Here is a 17,758-nt window from a genome sequence, read left to right as displayed (position 1 = left end):
ATGCAGAATTATCACCCAAAATGGTATTAAAAGCAAAGGGTCATGGTTGAATTTTATTATCACACTGACAGGAGAAAAAAACAACAACCGTGCAATCACCTTGGTGATCAATACTTGAAAAGCTTAAAGACTTGTTAAGAAACTGGGGAACAACAGATCTAGATTTATCATTTCTGCCACTCTAGTGTAAACTGAACTAAATACATATAGAACAAATGAATATATGTTGTTCATTTATAATGAAATAAAAAGTAGAACTAAACTTTTTTAAATGATCTGAACCGTTTCTAAGATTTATAAAAACGAATTTTCTCAGAAATGTATTTAAATAAATCAAATAAAGGAGCTTTGCAGAATGATGCTGTGTGATTTATGTATGATTTATGGAGAAACTTCACTTGAATCTCATTTAGCATATCTCATTTATTTGTTAGTATTAACCATAAATAAAGGAAAAAAGAAAATGGGGACAAAAGTGATTAACAACAAGTAACAGAGGAAAGGGTAACTGAAGTGTTGCTAAATGTGCCTTATTGGTTGGGTGGTACTTGTTTTGGGCCTAGATTTCTGCCTTTTGTGTTTAAAATCAACTTTAAAAGCTAGAAAATAGATAGATCTGGCAATTGCTTTGTTCAATTTTCTTCCTGCTACTCTTCTCATTAACATTTACTTGGAAAAAGAATAGAGTCCAAGTAAGAATCAGCAAGAGTACTCTTAGTTCCATGTGTTAAATTTATTTAATAGCGCTATTTGGAAGTTTTAAAATTCTAGGCTAGCTTAATAACAAAATTAATGCATTTAAAATTGTCTAGTAATTATTAAAACATTTTAAATATCTATATTTGAAACTAGAATAAAGGGAACAGAACAATGCTCAATGAAGTAGTAAGAGGAAAGATGTTTTGAAGTAGGTGGCAATGCCTTAACCATATGGGTGTTGTCAGGCCCAAGGGCCTCTTCCATCCCTGTCAAGGGAAGTGCTAACCTTCTCTCCTTTCACACAACACAGAAAGATGTTTTTGAAAAAGACTTTAAAGCTTTAAAGAAATACAGGTCTCAATAAATCCAAAGTGTCTGTTAGTTAGATTGACTTTACAGCCTATCTTCACAACTCACTTATTTGCTACTGCATAGCCTTTTCTTAAAAGTCAGTATTAAATACTGGGATTGAAGGTCCACTGGTTTCCATTTTCCTGGCAAATAAAAAGAGTTTCTATTTTTTCAAACATTTAGAAATCAAATGTTGATATTTTTCTTATAATTATTGTCAAGAAATATTTCCTTGGGGATATCAAACTGGCTGCCACTGGAAAGAACTCAAGACATTTCTGCATTTGTCCCGCCTCCAGAGACTGTTTCCCTTTGCCACCTCTGTGCCGATTAGTAATAAAAACACGTTTGAACAAATTAAGACTAACAGTCTGTGCTGCAGACACCCACTGCCTTTTAGAACAGGCCAAAGAACTGTCTGTCACTGGTGCCGCTGGTACAATCTGAATTTAGTTCCAATTAGACTTTGATTCCTGCTTTATTTACTGAAATTTGTCTGTTTGATGGTATTTGTTGAACTTCAGCAGAATGTTTATTTCAAAGCCACTATAAACTTGTTCTTAGAAAAACAAATGAGATTCAAAGACTTCAAAAATGAAGGGACGTTTCTCATCTCTTAAAGATGTGTATGAGTGAGTATAAAGTGGCCAAACTAAAGTTTTCAAAGAGAGCAATGAAAATTTAAAAATTTTAAGAATTGTAAGTAGGAATATGATTTCTACTAGTAATTATAGGTGGATGTTTTCTAAAAATAGTTAAGAAGGAAACAGCACAAACAAAATAATATGAAGATAAAACTCATGGTTTCCATTTTTTCTCTTTTTGTGAAAGAAAACAGCAAGATCTAGCAAATAAATTCGAACAAGTAGAAATACTAGTTCATGTTGATTAAGCAGAATGTAAGTGGTATTCACGGGCTCTGGAGGCAGAATTGGAAGCTCAATAAATAATGCATATTGTTTCAATCTACTGACAAATAGAAAAGATTGCAAGTCAAAGTCAAATTAGGTAAACTCTAATTTTATCTAACTATAGGAATTGTATTACCTACTTACTTCTTAATAGTTTTGAGGCTCCAAGAAATTTTATGCATGCAATCACACTGAAAACAATGTAGTAATATGGAGTTTCAACTGTATGATTATATCTTCTGTGTTTCAATCAGAATAAAGCGGCTTAGTAATTATTTCTTACAAAATGCAAAGAAAGTGGATGTTAAGTGTTTTCACCACAGAAATGATTACTATGTAATGTAATATAATGCATTTTTGAAATAGCTACTTTAATACATCATGTTGCATACAATAAATATGTACTACCTTGTCAATTTAACTTTTTAAAAATAATTACCCCAATTATTTTACTGATCCTTATAGATTAAATGACCTTATAAGTTAGTGACCAAAATATATAGGACTCCAGACAGCAAGCTATAGTCAACCAACATACCATATGGAGCTGGATGAGTTTTCAGCATTTTATTAGGTACAAATGAATTCTAGCAAGTGAATTAATACTTTTAAAATTACTTACTTGGCAATTTCATACATATGTAAAAAATCTGAAATTGAATATTAGCATCATCATTTGAATAATTCAAGCAAACATTTTTCTTTTATCTCTAGTTACAAACAATAGCTTTTAAAATGCATTTCAAAAACTTTAAACTATAGATTCAGTCTGTTTAATTTCATTTCCTAAAAATTCTGTATTTAACATTGGGCATAAACTATCTATCCATTGTAATAGAAATCCTATGTAATAGCATTGTTAGCTCCACATTTTTAGAGAGAAACTGAGTTTCAAGGGGTTACAAAAGCTTTGTCTAAAGCAGTCGTGAATAAGCCATATTCTGGTGATTATGTATACTCATAAAACTCTACTCACTAAAGGGGTAATAAAAAAGGGTTTTTGTAGATTAAAAGACAACACATTTAAGACTATGGCAATTACCAAATATAAAATCAAGTGTAAATAGCTCAAAATGTCCATTATCATTGCCATTAACCCCCCCCCCCGACACACACACCAGTTTTAGTAAGGTATGTATTACTAAGCTTTTTGTTACCAAAGAGAAGAATTGACATAAATTAAGAGGTTTATGAAGCTTACAATTTTAGGAGCTGAAAGTTGAACAGGATTTAGACTGGCAAGGGCTTGCATTGCTTCGTGGTTGGTTGTAATGGAAAGAGTACCTACAGGAGGAAACATCACATCTCAAGACAAAGAGCATAGAGACACTGGGTGGGGCTAGGTTCAGGTTTTTATAACAATCTTCTTGAGGGAACAATAAGGCCACATCTCAACTTGACCTTAGGACCTCCCACTAGGCCTTATCTCTGAGAAATTCTACTTTCCAACATCACCACAGTGAAGACAAAGTTCCCAGTATATAGACCCTTGGGAGTAAACCACATCCAACCACAGCAACATATTATTGACAGATAAAAATGATATATTAATGCTCTATGATATGGTTCATGCATAGAGAAATGATTAAATTGAGCTAATTCAAATAGCATTTTGGGGCCAGAGATTTAGCTCAGTGGTTTTGCCTCCTGCTGTGCAAGCACAAGGACCGGAGTTTGATCCCTGGTACCAAAAACAACAACAACAACAACAAAAAAAAAACCATAGCAGCATTTTTACATAGGTTATCATTTTTGTGGGGAGAACAGTTAACACTTACTCTGTCTTGGCAATTTTCAAGTATGAAATACAACGTTATAATATATGAGTCATGCTATATAATAGATCTCCACAATTTATTTATCCTATCTGAGACTTTGCATCCTTTGACCAACTCACTTTTCTGCCTGTCCCACACCCTAGCCTTTGCAACAACTCTTCTCTTCTGCTTGTCTGAGTTCAACATTTTTAGATTATTGTCTTTCTGTACCTCGCTTATTTCACATAGCACTATATACAGGTGCTCTAGGTTCATCTATGTTGTCACAAAAGATAGCATTTACTTTTTTAAGGTGAAATGGTATTCCAGTGGTGTGTGTGTGTGTGTGTGTGTGTGTGTGTGGCACTTTCTGTACCCATATACTGGATGATGGACACAGGTTGATGTTAAATCTGGACTATTGCAATTAAGGTTTCAATGAACAAGAATTTGCAAATATTATTCAGTGTACTGATTTTATTTCACATATATATATATATATATATATATATGCTGGATCATATACTAGTTCTATTTATAATTTTTTGAGGAACCTCAGTACTGTTTTTGCATAATGCCTATATTAGTTCTGATTGCCAAGAACATTAGGCAAGAGTTCCTTTTTTTCCACATCTTTAGCAATACTAACTTTCTTTTGTATTTTTGATAAAAGGATGAGGTGATATCTAGCTTTTGTATTAATTTTTATTGCCCTTGTGATTGGCGACATTGAACATTTATTCATACACTTCTTAACCACTTGAATGTTGTCCTTTTGAAATGGCTATTCTATTCAGTTCCTTTGCCCATTTAAAATTGCCTTGTTTTCTTGCTATTTTGTTGATTGAATTCTTAATGTACTTTGATTATTAACTCTTTATGAGATATAATTTATAAATATTTCCTCCCATTCTGTAGGTTGTCTTTTCATTCCATTGATTATTTATTTTGCTGAGCAGAATATTTTGAGTTAGACATAATCCTATTCAATTGTGTTGCTTGTATTTTGGGAGTCATGGCCAATAAATCACTACCTACGTCATGAAGTTTTCTCTATATTTTGTTCTAGTTGTTTTTGTTTTTCTTCTTGAGATGAAGTCTCATTATATTCTCCAGGCTAGCTTTAATCTCCTGGGTTTATGTAATGCTCCTGCCTCAGCCTCCTGATTAGCCAGGACTACAGGCATAAGCTGCCTGCCCAACCTGTTCTAGTAGTTTTGTAGTTTCAGTTTTTGTGTGTAAGTCTTTAATCTGTTTTGAGTTGGATTTTGAATATGGTGTGTGATAAGGCCCCTAATTTCTTTTACATGTGGAAGTCTACTTGTCTCAATACCTTTTATTGAAGTGCCTTTACTTTCCCTAGTTTGTTTTCTTGGCAACTTTGTCATACATGGATTTATTTCTGGGCATTCTATTCTGTTCTATTCTTCTCTATGTCTATTTTTATGCCAATATCATATTGTGATTGTTATAGCTTACAATTTATTTTGAGATTGGGTAGTGTTCCTTTTGTTTAATATTTCTTTGAATATTCAAGGTCTCTTGTGGTTCAACAGGAATTTTAAGATTTTTAAAAATAATAATAAAAGACAAAGTCACCAGGAACACCAAGTCATGCTAAGAGCCTATAAAGATACTACATTATATAATATTATCAAGACAATTGACCTTTCGGATAGAATGAAAAAAAGTTAATCATGTTGGCAATTTAGAGTGATGTTTTTTCTTCATAGTATTACACATGACTCATATGAGTGTTGTGAGATAATCAAATTTCTTAACTTCTAGTACTATACCAGAAAGAAAACTGCCCGGAATGATCTTCCAAAAGGAACCACATTTTAATACTGTTAGATTACAGCTTCCTTATGTGAAAGAAAGGGGAATGTCAGTTACTTTATCCAAGTGATAGGTTACTTTGATTAGAAATTGAATCAGTCAGTAAGCACGCATTTCAGAATGTCTTTCAGATCTTCAAGATTTAGAACCTCTTTTACAAATAACGATTCTACTACTTACAATTAATGGGACATCAACTATCACTGACAGTAGAATAATTTTGTTAAAATCACAATATTTTTGTAATATTTTTATAATTATGTGTTAAAATCTCTATGTATTTGCTTGCTAATATTCTATTAATAATAACTATATCAAATGACTGATTTACTTGTCTTAATAGACAATTTGGAGAGATAAATACAGAGACCAGAAAGTTTTGACAATGCATTAAAGAAAAAAATGTTTTTCCTTCTAACAAAATGAATGACAGTACACTTTCATTGGAATTGGACCAAGTTTCCTGATTATATTTTCTATTTAATGTTACTTTCCTGAATTTCAGGTCCATTGCTGTAAACAGGAACTTATCTTGCTGGGACCTGGAGGTGTCACTGCAGAGCAGGAGCAGCCCATACTGCCTGTTCTTGGAGTGGCCTGATTGGTAGCATGAAGGGGCAGGCACAAGAGAACAACTCAAGATGTAGAGAGTAGAGAGGGAGATAAGGCATCAGCCACATGCAAATCTTCCCAGAAGCATCCTGAAATTCTAGAGCTGTATAGCTTCCTTAATTAGACTACACATTTAACTAGAGATAATTATTACATGAATTTACTTCTTTATGGTGTTCTTTGCTGCTCCTCAGATGAAATAACTGTCTGGATGGCGTTAGCCTCACCAGAAACCTAGCCTATCAGGATCATAAAATGAAAGAACTTTTTTGCCAAAGGAGACACTTAATGAAACAACCCTGGGAACAATCTTGTTATGGCATCTTTCCCGTTTCGATATTGGCTTGCAGTTTCCCTTCTTGTTTCTTTCCTATTTCCTCACCTTTTTAATTGACAACTTCCACCTATCCTTGCTTTGTGTGTTAACAACTCATAAATTCTTCCTAAGGTTTTCACTGCAGTGAACACAATAAGGTTATAACTTATACAAAGAGTCCCTTGTCTGATTTTTCTATCTAGTGACAAAAGTCTGTTTCTCAGAGTTTACCAAGTAGGCCTCTGCTACTTCTGTCACTAGACCAACTAAGCCCTTTTGTCATTTTGAGAAGTACTGCTATCATAAGGGCTATTTTCTCCAGATCACAAAGAGGAAAAGAGAAATTCTCCTGTTTCCTCCTCATGAGGAACAAAACAAATGAAGTACTGTATTCCCACTGAATTCTTACAAACCTACTAACTCCCTTGGTCTGGTGAAAGAAGGAAATTTGCCACCTCCTTTGGCAATCCACTTCAGTAATCCACTGCATTCCTTAGAATGACTGTCACTGCTCTAGCAAACACTGAGACTAAATTTGGAAAATGGTTCATTTGTCTAGTTTTCCTTAGGTTGGTTTAGGAACTCTGGGGCAGTGAGGTCAGTGGTTTGGGGTTTCAACCTAACTGTGCTCTGGGGAATAACCTAGGTGGCCTCGACCATGTCAGATTTATTGGTTGGCCCAACTGTAATCCATAAAGATTGTCTGTGCAATAGCATGTGCACTTACATGCACACACACACACACACACACACGTGTACTAGGTTGCCTTCATGTACACATACAAGGGGAGTAGAGTTGGGTTTTTATGGTTTCTTACGATAAATGACACAATTTTTTTTTTTTTGGTACCAGGGATCAAACTCGGGTCCTTGTGCTTGCGAGGCAGGTGCCGGAACCACTGAGCTAAATCCCCAGCCCAAGTGACACAATTTTTTATTTTAGATTACATTTGAAAACACATTCTAGGTCAAAATTCGCTGAAGAAAGCAGTTCAACTCACATCCTGTTCTGTAGCTATTAATGCTATAATTTCCAGAATATGAATTCAAGATAAAATAATCAGATGCAATAATTGGATTTGAAATTTTAATTTTAGTATTTCAGATGATTATAACAATAACTAAACTTTATTTCATTTTTATATGTGCGAGGTAGTACACAACAAATATTTCATTTGTGAGTTTCAGAGCTTTGTGAAGTAGAGCCTGTTATTACCTCTACTTTTAAAATAATGAAACACATTTAAAGAGGTTAAGTCCCTTGCCCATAGTACACAGTGGAAAAATGGCAGAGCTGGTATGGAAAAATAAATCTGTCTGACTCCCAAGTTAAGGTGTAGAGAATCTACATGCCTTACTCTCTGGCACTATTCCTCCCCTGGTTCTCTGTGTCCCAGCCACCCTGGTTTTTGCTTACTTTCTCTTATGTTTTGTGTGCCTTTATATATCAGGATATGTTTGTCTAATGTTCCTACTTCTGTCTGTGCACATTACAGTAGTATATAACGAAACATGATAATTATTTGATTAGCACTTTCTCCCTCATAGGCTAGGCTAAGTACCACATCTACTTGGTCACTATTTATTTGAGAAAAAGAAAAAGAATATAGTGATGCTCAAAAGTTCAGGTTCTGGAACTAGACTGTCTGGGTTTTGGCTTCATGACTATGTTATTATGTGTGTGTTATTTAACTTTTCTCCATCTCCACAGTCTCCATTTTCTATATATAAAATGGGAATAGCAATAATATATATTTCCTGAAGTTACTGAGGAGTAAATGAGTAAAATAAAAATACTTAAACTATTTCCTGATTGCAACAGGACTTAATTGAGATTAGCTATTATTATTTTTATCTATTCCTGACACCTGTTATACTGCTGGTTAGATAATAGGTACTCAGTAAATATCTTTGAATAAATGCATACATGCATGAATGAAATAATTCATGAATAATTAAAATTGATGGAGTTATCCTGATATCTTCTCTGGTTTTATTACATCCTAGTGATTTAAGTTTTGAAATTGTCTGCCAAATGTTAGCCAGGGATCAGTGCTACATTAGTCCTGCATCCAGACAACAGGTACCATCTTTTTGGTTACTCTTGAGCAAGTTCTGGCTTTGGAGTCAGGAGCCTAAGGACTTTATCTCACAATTCATAAATGAGAGTCACAAATTGTGCAATGGTGCTTCACCTCTGTAGCAGAGTTTTGGTCCTGGCATCTTCAAAGCTTTATTTTCTTCTAAGAAAATAAACAAGAATATAGAAAAATAATTGACTACAGCTAGGCTAAAATATCAAGTGTATACATTCAGCCAGGCATAGGAGCACATACCTAATATTTTAGCTGCTTAGGTGGCTGAGGATGAAGGATTTCCTGAGCCAGTAGACTGAAGCTAGGTTGGGCAACACGGTGACTAAAAGACAGATGATAGGAAACAGGGAGGTAAACTGTGGATATGGGAAGGGAAGTGGAAATGATGATGTCTCCTTATGTGTATGTTCCAGTTTCCCAAGAGAAATGTAATGTAATGTGTCTCAAATATATACTAATAACAGAGGAAAAACAAACCAAAAAGAGTACTTCATGGATACATTAAAAATTGTTTTTCTGGGTAGGAAATAGTATTCTCTTTTTATAACTATATTGTGTATGAAGCTTTCATATAGATAATAACACACTAATGAACATCTGCCATGTTTTGAGAACTTTCAATCTTCATAACAAGCATAGAAAAAAACAAATTTAGAGGTTAAAGAAACTGAGCCACTCTCATATCAAGAAAAGGAAAGATTATTGTTGGAAAACCACATTGATTTTGCCTTTTATTCTTACACAATCACTCCTTTTTCTTTGTTACATTATCGCACAATACTTTGAAAAGGAAAGATGATTGCTAAAAGGGTTACATTTTAAACATACTGAAGGCAGTTAGTAAAGATGTTAAACAAAATTTCATCAGTAAGTATGGTTTGCTTTCAAATACCAAAGATAAAAATAATGCTAAAATATTTTGGGCATCTTTATTGGACATCCCGTTTTGGGAATGAGTTAAAGCGATGGTTTTAGTCATGTTCCCCGGGGAGCACAGCTAAGATTTAGTGGCTAGATTAAATTTAGTGTGGAGCTACTGTATGCAGCTGTCTTTGGTAAAGCAGATGTTTTATACTGTCACTGTCATCAATTTTCAGGAAAAGTACATTTTCATTGGCTTTAATGAGTGAAAATGTAAAATCTCTCCCATAGAGAAATCATGGAGCACATCTGTCCACGAGAAAGAGCCTATTCTAAGCTGAATTTAAGTCAGTATTAAAAGTGTATTTATAAAAAATAAATCTTAAAGTCCTATGGCCAGGCTTTAAATGGCCAAACACACCCCAGCAAGAGTCTATCCTGCTACAGGAGAAGAAAGTGTCCCAGCTAAAAGAAGCAGTGGTAGGGACTCCAAATAATTCAGTTTTCCTTTTTCCTCTAACTTGGAATCAGATGATGTACAGAAATGCTCATAGAAGCACTGACCAAAGTGGCCTTATAGTTCCCTCAGCTTTGCTAAACATTAGACAAATGTCTTACTCACTGTAAGCTTCAGACCTGCCTTTTCTCAAGTTGTTTCCTTTAGAAAACCTGCAATTGTAAATTCATTTTACTTCCCTTTGAGATGTAAATCATCTTTTAGCCTCCTGCCAGCTTTATACTCCAGAAACATATTTCTCAAGGAGGCAGGGGCTACTCCTTGAAATATAGTCATCCAGAAAGATCCCTATCTCCCCCATCTCTGTGGGAGGGGAGAGCCCAATTTTAAAGCATCAATTAGCTGGCACAAACTGCCTGCTCACATTGACCAGCCTCCCCATCAACATCCTCTAGTACTTTTCACTAGCTCACCTCAGTCTTTAGAAACTTTCTTGTCTTTTGATCCAGTGAGATTTGAGTTCAATCTCTCTCTCCTCCTATAATCATTTTTATCTGTACAGCTATAGTTTGGAATAAAATCTTCCTTATCAGTTTGAGTTGGTCTGCTAAAATTTCTCTTTTGTACCATATACTAATTTCTTTCAGAAATGTATTACTGGATGACCAAATTTCTAAAAGTCCTATGTTCCAATATATAACTGAATTTCTAAAGTATTTATAATACCAATTCCAGCCAGCAAAGATGTGAAGAACAGGTAACTCTTCCATAATGTTGGTGGAATGTAAATTATTATTGCCATTATGGTAAACACTGTGGGAGCTCCTGAAAAATTAAAAATACAATTATTATATGGTACAGCAACAATCCACTCTGGGGTATAATCCAAATGAAATTGGTATAATCTGAATTACACCCATAAAATTATAATAAAATGTGTGCTTTACAGAGATATCTGCCCTTTCATGTTAAATAAGACATTATTAACAATTGCCAAGATATGGGATCAACCTAATGATTCACCAACAGATAGAATGTATTTTTTTAATCTATAAATTTGGTTAGGAAAACAATTTGAAATTTAATCTTTCTCCATGTATACACACACATTGGTCTCTCTCTCTTTCTCTCTCTCTCTCTCTATATATAATAAATATATACACATAGTGTATTCACACACACAGTGCCCTGCCAGTAGAAACAAAAATTTAAGTGCACAAGTAACATTATGCACAAAATATTAAATATGTCACATAATAGTATATAATTATATACTATATAATTTATAATATTACTGGTGCACTTTAGTTTATTTAGATAGATGGTGTATTCTGAGTGCACCTTAACCAGTTTTATATAAATTTGTTTTCCATACATGCTTTGCTAAAAACATTGGTTTTGATATGATGTTATTAGTCATCAGAATCTGTATTAATATTTTGAGCAAAGGAGATTATTTTATTTTCATTGAACTTTTGAATGACCTGTTACTATCTTTTTTAGTAAAGTCATTTTTGACAGAACTAATTTCTGGAAATTTTCTTTTCTTTCCTTAATCAGATGAAAAAAATGCATCACTATAAAAATTAATTTCAAGCATTCGATGATATTGACATGACTGGCATCACTGAGCTATTCTCCTTTGGATAATGCATTAGAAGGCATCACTTTACTTTGTATATTCACAAAGAAATCTGAAATCATGATAACCAAAATTAACATAGATGAAATGAGTTATGTGATCTAAATGTAAAGGCATGTTTCTGTAGTGATATATAAATTAAACTTTGCATCTACATGTGCTAAATTGTTGCCTTTGATCAGAATCCTAAAATAACTAATATATTTTAAAATGGTGGAGCTTCTTAAGAAGATTTGTGTTCTCTGGTTTTTGTATTGCCTGTATCATCAATCTTATGTCTCTCATGTATGATAAATGTTTACCAACATTTAAAATTGAAATTTCATGGAAAATCAGATTCTGAGAGATGCGTTAAACTAAGGATGGCATGGGAAATGTGCTCCAGGTAGAGGATAGAGAAAATCCGAACACTTGGATGACCATAGAGCAAGTGACAAAGAGATGAGGATGCAGAGGACAGCAGGAACCAGATCCTGTAAAATTGTGTAAACCATGGTAAGCAATTTATGTAAGATGAATGAATGAATAAATGAATGAATGAATAAGACAGCAAGTACATTAATTATCTTTTCAAAAGCTTAGGATTCAGACAAAAGGGAACGGTCTCTTTTTCATCCAGTGCCAGCCATCTACAGGCTCCTTGTGTTTATACTGAGAAGGGGGGGAAAATTGTTAAGGAAATAAATCTAAGCTGTTGTATGTGAGAGTCCCACACTGTCAGGACTACCCTGACTCTATTTTATCATGTAAAAATGTGAGAATTAAAATAACACTGTTTGTTCTTCTAAAATTTATTCAAGATTTTTGAAAACATTATTGCTTATCCAGACTTTGAGATTGATGATGAAAAGATTCTCCACAGCTCCTGAACACCAAGGTGGATTTTAGTGTGCTTTATTGTAATGTCTTTTCTAGTATAGGGTTCAGTGTTATTCAATCATTTGTTTTGTAACACTTTTTATGACATACTTATATCTTGACTTTTTCTCTCCACCAAAATCTTCATAAACCTGGTGACAATATAGTAACAGGAATCAACTCACCTCTGAATACCACAAAGTGCCATGCAATTTTCTCCAGCACATGTCTGTTTTATCATAATTTTTTTGCTGTATATATGACAAGCAACCGTGACACTTAGGGTAAAACAATTGACACTCATTATTTCTTACAATTCTGTGGGTTGACTTGACATTTCTTTCCTTCATGGCCCACCTAATCAAGAATGGCCTCACTCACATACCTGGTGCTTGGCATTTTGCTTCGTCTATGATCTCATCAGAGGAGTGTGAGATGGCTTCACTCTTTGTGGCTTCTTAACCTCCAAGAGTCTAGTCCAGTCTTATGCACATGGTGGTGGAACTGTCAATATACAGGTGCTTTTTACTCCTTTGGCTGAGTCACGCTTGCCAGTGTTTGATGGTCACACCAATTCACATGACTATTTCCAGATTCACAGGGAGGAGAAAGACTCTCTGCTTCTTCGTGAGGTGAATTTCTTTCATTCTACCCCCATCCATTCAGCAACTGATGATTTCAGTATGTACATTTCTATTTCACCTGGAAAGTGACACTGATCAGGGAAACATTTCTACTCTACCTCTCTGCTCCTGACCTGGCTGGATATAAGAGGTTTGGGGAAGTGAAAGTGAAATACTGTGAAAAACATTAACAGGAAAACAAAAAAGAAACATTTCCTCTTTGTGCATTTCTCCAATATTATAAAACACTTAGTGGACTAGAAGCTGAACAGGAAATGCTGGAGCACTTTGTCTAATTGATATTTAGAACATACCATGTAAAATATCTTATTTGATACAACCAAGATTTGTTAATGAGGAGCAATTTAAAGAACATATTTTCTTGTGTCTTTCATATGATTTGAATTCTATCTGGTCCACATACTAGCATGTAATCTTGAGAAAAACACTTAACCCTTACCCTCATTTTTCTAACTTGTTAAACAGGAAAATCATACCTTGATGATTGCTCCCACAAATTAAACAGCTTAATATCCATATAATTCATACATGCTAAGCAGCCAAAAGTTGTTTCCTTTACTTATTTTCATATATATATGTACACTTTGATATATATATATATATATATATATATATAGTATTATGCACTTTTTAGAAAAACAAGAGTTTTTGATACCCAAAGTTTTAAAATGTTTTCTATATAAATACCAAACACAAATGGATGTGTGCATGTATGCATGCAGTGTTACTCAGGCAGCTTTAATGGCGGTGCTAAGTGTTCTATTAAATAATTCCTTTACACCTCACTGAAGACCCATGAAGTTTGATCTGTTACCATGATTTGATAGAGAAGGTAACTGGAAGTAGAGATGTGAATTAAATTTATTAGAGAAGAAAATAAAAAACAGAGATGTTATTTAGATATTTGCCAATACTTGTTAATAGGCACTTGCCAAAAAATTAAGCTGAAATTCTAAACCACAGCAGTGTAGATCCACATGTCTCCTAACTGCTAGGCCTAGCAACTTCTCTATGATAAAGATTCATTGCAGCTATAATTTAGAAAACAGCATTTAAAAATAAAGCTATCATGCTAATTAAACAGAAATATGATTGTATTAATTTAAAATCATCAGTATGTTTTTTTCTAAATACTTGTACTTATTTCCCTTTAGAGTATTCAGGATGCAAAAGAGAACATCATAGACTTGGTAACTTATAAACAACAGATGTATTTCTGACAGTTCTAGAGCAGGGGAATCAAAGAACAAATTGCAGACATTTTGTTCTATTTGTTGTCTGGTGAGGCCTGGATTCCTGGTTAATAAAAGTGGCCATTTGCTTAAAGTGACCACATATGACAGAAAGGACAAATGAGCTTATCAGGGTCTCTTTTATAAAAGCACTAATTTCATTCATGATGTCTCTGTCTTCAAAATTCAAGGCCTCACTTCTACATATCTTCACATTAGGAATTAATTTGGAACATACACACCTGGAGGGAAGTGGCAGTACCAGTCTATAGCACTACCTAAGAGAATAGTTTTGTTTTAAAAGAAAAATCTGGAAAACAAAATAGCATCTGTGGTAAACTGATTTTCCCAAATATTATTGTGGAATGGTCTAAATTTGAGGTAAACTTTCATAGTATTGTAATTTATTTGTTCACCATAATATCTTGCAATTTAGAACACATAATACTCTAAACTCGCCCTAACAAGCACAGGGTGTATTACATGAGACTATATTTAATGTGTATAATATATAGTTATATAAATAAATATATACTATAAAATATATATAAAATATAAAATAAATATATAATAAATATATAATTATTTAATAGATATCTCCCCCAGTAAACTTTCAGAGTTAAAAATCGGTAGTCATTTTGAAAAGAATAAAGGCATAGTAAAATATTCAAAATGTCAAAGGCAGATTTTGTTAGACCTAAACAAGTCATGCTTTATTAAAAAGTTTTGAATATCATTTAGGTGTCTAAACTATAAAACTTTTAAAATTCTTTTTCCATTTGTTAAATGCTAGGGATATACTTGATGGCAATTTTGATAGAGATGTATGAAATATTTTTTAAATTAAGAAAAAATTCTCCCTTAATGAGAATTCAATTTAGCATTCATAGAACTGAGTCAGCTAGGTACTTTCCCATAATTCAGTGCTAAAAACAAAGTTTTTGGGGGAAAGTGCAACACCTCACAGTATGTGAAGAATACAGGACATTGCCTTTCTCTAGTACTGTTTTTACCCTCCGATGAATTCTTTTTTCTGTGATCTTTATACACTTCACAGAATGCTTCACACTTTCCTTGCCTTCACTGAACATGACTTATTCTGGAGAAGTGGCTGCTCAGTCTTCTAAACATTAATTATGTCAAGGGTCAAATTGGGACTTAGTTGTCTTCTTTCTTCTTCCTAGATCACTGCTCATGCCTTGTGCTAAAATCTCTAATTTCTGAGGCACCATTAGTGCACTACACAGCACAATATCCTCCTATATTTTTGTACCAGATGCACTCCATATTTGGTGCATGTGATAGCTAAGTGATTGTGACAATTTGAGTAAGAAATGCCCAGCTCAATTATATCAGCATAATTCTGGGTGTGGCTGAAGGGATTTACTGAAAACAAAAGACCCATTGTAGTTATGAGTGGCTCCAACCAATAGGCTTGTAGCCTTAGTGGAATAAAAGGGAGACAAAGAAGGAAGGCTCTCTTCTGTTTCTTTGGAGCAGCTCTGGTCTTCACCTTCACCTTGGACATCGTCTCCTGGCTTCTGGCACAGACTCTTCAGTCTGCCAGTGCAGACCCTTCAAACTTCCATCACAGGCCCTCAGACCTCCTGATACAGACTCACATGGCACTCTACAGTGAGCTCCAGGCCTTTGACCTTTGACTGGTTCCTTTGCATCTCCAGTATACAGTCTGTCTTTTTGCACTCTTCCACACTTGACTCTGCGGGTGGCCATTGTAAGCCTATCTTGTAAATCCTTATATGTTTATATATTTTGTATTAAGTCTGTTTCTCTAGTGAGAACTGACTGATGCAGTGTAGCTGGCTCAAAACTCCACTCTTTATTCCCTATTTCTGCTATTTTCTTTTTCTTTTTTTTTTTTTTTTTTGGTACCAAGGATTGAACTCTGGTCCTTTATTTCTGCTATTTTCATGGGAGGACACATTCAACATCTGCTCTTAAATTAGCTCTGCTCTACTATAGCTAATCACATACACAATATTATTCAGCTTCTTACCCAGAATACCCTACAAAATAGGCTCCTTGAGGACAGGGGAAGTTTCTCTAGTGTTAAATACTTTATGTGTAGCAATTAGTGTAGTACCTGATACACAGCTAGGTGTTTAACCACATAGTTATAATAAATTAATAAATAATCGCACAGGAAGAATTTTTTATTAATTTTATTGGTACCTTTTAGGTATACAATATAATGACATTCATCTTTGAAAATTTGTACCTTTACATAATATAACTTGATTCTTATTTTTTCCCCATTCTCCTGCCCTCCCTTAAACCCCTCCACCCCTCTCAATTTATACTTTGCTTGATTTTTTGATTTTATCGTATTAATTCCTTTCCTTTCCCCTACCCCTCCCACTTTCCCTTCTCCTTTGAACCTTTTCTTCCTATTTCACATTATCTATTATACATTTTATCCTTCTTTACACATTCAGTTTCTTACACCAGACAAGCTATTCGGTATTTACACGTGTTTTCTATTTATTTCATTTAAGAGTATCGCCTCAATGTGCATACATTTAACTATAAATTCCTCTAATTTCTCATTCTTCATGGTCAAGTAATATTCTATTTTATAAAAAACCCACATTTTCTTTATTGAGTCTCCAGTTGATGGGCAATTGGGCTGTTTTCAAGTTTTAGCTAATATAAACTGTGCTGCTATGAACATGGGTGCACATATAGCACTGTGGTATGCTTCTTTTAAGAAGATACCCAGCAGGGGAATAGCTGGGTCAAATGGGACCTCTAGTCCTAGTTCTTTGAGGTATCTCCATACTGATTTCCACAGTGGTTGCACCAGTCTGCACTCCCACCAACAATGGAGAAGGGTTCCTTTTTCCCCACAGGCCGCCAGCATTTGTTATTGGTTGATTTCTTGATAGCAGCCATTCTTTCCAGGGTGAGATGGAATCTCAGCATTGTTTTCACTTGCATCTCTCCAATGACCAGTGATGTTAAACATTTTTTCATATGTTTATTTGCTATTTCTACTTCTTGGTCTGGGAAATGTTTGTTCATCTCAGATGCCCATTTTTGGGTTGGATCTTTAAATTTGGCAGGTCTGATTTATTTAAGTTCTATATATATTCTAGATAGTAGACCTTTGTCTGAGGGACAGCTGGTAAAACCTATTTTCCCGCATTGAGGGTTGTCTCTTCACACTTTTGACAGTTTCTCTTGCTGTGAAGAAGCTTTTTAATAAGAAGAGATCCCACTTGTTTATTCTTTGTGCTAGTTCACGTGCAACTGAGGTTTTGTATATGAAATCTTTTCCTACACCAATGTCTTCAAGGGTTCCAGCTAACATCTCTTATGCTGGTTTAGTGTTTCTGTTTTAATATTTAGATCTGTAAGACATATCAATTTTAGTTTAGCGCATGGTGAGAGATATAGGTCTAGTTTTAATCTAGTTTAATCTTTGGCAAGTTGAAATCCAGTTTTTCCAGTACCAGTTGTTAA

The 17,758-nt window shown here is 34.2% G+C and overlaps 1 non-coding gene across 1 annotated transcript; it reads right to left on the bottom strand.

Moving 5' to 3' along the window:
• Positions 1-881: 881 nt before the first annotated feature.
• LOC147826656 (U6atac minor spliceosomal RNA) lies at positions 882-1,007 on the bottom strand. Its single transcript, XR_015438881.1, has one exon. It is a non-coding gene; the product is annotated as a U6atac minor spliceosomal RNA (small nuclear RNA).
• Positions 1,008-17,758: the final 16,751 nt, after the last annotated feature.

Source organism: Heterocephalus glaber, unplaced genomic scaffold, assembly GCF_053883595.1.
Source record: "Heterocephalus glaber isolate CG9 unplaced genomic scaffold, H.glaber_assembly_v1.0 deba00001463, whole genome shotgun sequence".
Lineage (NCBI taxonomy): Eukaryota > Metazoa > Chordata > Mammalia > Rodentia > Bathyergidae > Heterocephalus > Heterocephalus glaber.
Note: the sequence above shows the minus strand (reverse complement) of the source record. Positions and strands in the feature narration are given on the sequence as shown.